We start from the raw sequence: 1,841 nt of genomic DNA, 5'->3' as shown, positions 1-1,841 counted from the left end.
CCAGTGGTATATATATATATACCACTGGGTTTTTTGAGTTTCCGTCCTGCAGATCCACTCTCAAGGCTGTGGTTGAGAAGTAAGGTTCTTACCACACAGCCTAACTGTGTCCCCACCATTGCTTGTGAACCGATGTTGGTGTGTTGACGTCCACAAATCTTAGCGGTTCGGCACAGAGACCGATAGATTAAATACTGCGCTTACAAAGAATAAGTCCATTATTACAATAACATTACAGCATTTTATTTGTAATATGAAAGTCAGAACTGTTATTCACAATAATTGAAAGAGTTTATTCGATGATATATTTTTACTGTTAATATTGGAAAGCAGTTTGATAGATACAATTCGGTTAAACTAAATACGGATTTCGATTAATTGAATGCTTGTATCATCAACATTACAGTGCGAATTAGTGATCTGTATATACAGTGCCGCTAAAATATGAAGGATATTACTCCGGTCTTTATTAAAACTAGATTAAAATTTGATGTACTTGTTATAGCAATGTTTCACGGAACATTGTATCTATCACACTGCTTTCCAATAAACATATATCTATATTACTATTAACAGTAAAAACATATCATCGAATAAACTCTTTCAATTATCGTAAATAACAGTTCTGACTTTCATATTACAAATAAAATGCTATAATGTTATTGTAATATAGTTATTACAATACTATGTATTCACGAAGTCTTATATAAGTAATAGGTAATAATATAACAATACAGTGATATTACTTTTAAGCATTTTGCATTACATTTCCAATAAAATTCTTTACATCTTTGGAACACAATAGAGACAATGCCTATGTCAATATATTCATTAATTTCTTCTATTTATAGGACAGTAACAAGAGAACCTGATGCCTGAAACGAAATCACAAATATAGTAATAAAGTGTTACGATAAAAAGCTTTTGTTTGTGATATATTGCAATTTTGACAGAAGGGGACAATGTTGGGAAAATTCCTGCTACATAAAGGGACTTTTAGGAAGTGTTGTTGTATTTTGTTGACTTTAGGCTACGCATTCTTCAATTCAACTGAATCTTTACTGAGTAATTTATTTGTCTTCTAAATCTGTAGTATAGCATTTGATATGCTATAGCAGTTAGATTCTCTCTATGATAATTATTATGCTCGGGGTGCGAATACTTCGTCATTTTAAAAACACGTATTTTCTAGTCTAACTACCAGCGTTGCCGATGCTTTTTTGAATAACTTACAGAATCCCATACCTAACTCCACAAAAACATACAAAATATTCTTAAAATATGTCACAACCGGAAAAATAGAGAAAATACAGGTTTTTTCACCCAGAAAATCTGAAATATATGTGGATGTGAAACGACTTGAAATTGATAAAAATACAACTAAAAAAGACAGAATATTGAAATTTAAAATTTCTAAAACGTACAAACAGTCAATGTTTCAGTAAACACATGCAACATCTGTGCAAACATACCATCTTCGACAGCGCTTCAGGTGACGTCCTACCACAGAGAGTGTTTGTCCCGCGGGATCGCATAACTTACACGAACAGGAAATTGCAACTGTCTGAAAGTAAAGTGGATTACCGTTCCCGACGGAATGAGGGGAAGCCTCGGTATGAAGATGTCCTCTCCCTTTCCACATCCCTGAACTCGAACCACACAGAACTGGGATCACGTAACAAGCATGCTTGCAGTATCAGTGCAAACAATGCTCTGAGACTTTTTGGGGACTTTGATGTAGCGGCCTCTGCCAGTGATGCATGACATTGTGTCCCTTATTCTAGCAACCCGTGCTTGAAGCAGGCCTCCCGGTATGTCCCACATACCTCGCCATATATATA

General features: G+C 34.8%; 2 long non-coding RNA genes across 5 annotated transcripts in view; one reads left to right on the top strand and one right to left on the bottom strand.

The window, feature by feature from the left end:
* The window catches only part of LOC128249790 (uncharacterized), an 8,689-nt gene extending 7,769 nt beyond the window's left edge, over positions 1–920 (top strand). For all 4 annotated transcript variants that reach the window (XR_008265884.1, XR_008265886.1, XR_008265885.1 and 1 more), the window contains exon 4: positions 852–920. This is a non-coding gene — a long non-coding RNA (uncharacterized LOC128249790). The remainder of the gene's footprint in view (positions 1–851) is intronic.
* The window catches only part of LOC128249793 (uncharacterized), a 3,841-nt gene continuing 2,742 nt past the window's right edge, over positions 743–1,841 (bottom strand). The window contains exon 3 of the long non-coding RNA XR_008265897.1: positions 743–875. This is a non-coding gene — a long non-coding RNA (uncharacterized LOC128249793). The remainder of the gene's footprint in view (positions 876–1,841) is intronic.

This window comes from Octopus bimaculoides, chromosome 18 (genome assembly GCF_001194135.2).
Source record: "Octopus bimaculoides isolate UCB-OBI-ISO-001 chromosome 18, ASM119413v2, whole genome shotgun sequence".
Lineage (NCBI taxonomy): Eukaryota > Metazoa > Mollusca > Cephalopoda > Octopoda > Octopodidae > Octopus > Octopus bimaculoides.
Note: the sequence above shows the minus strand (reverse complement) of the source record. Positions and strands in the feature narration are given on the sequence as shown.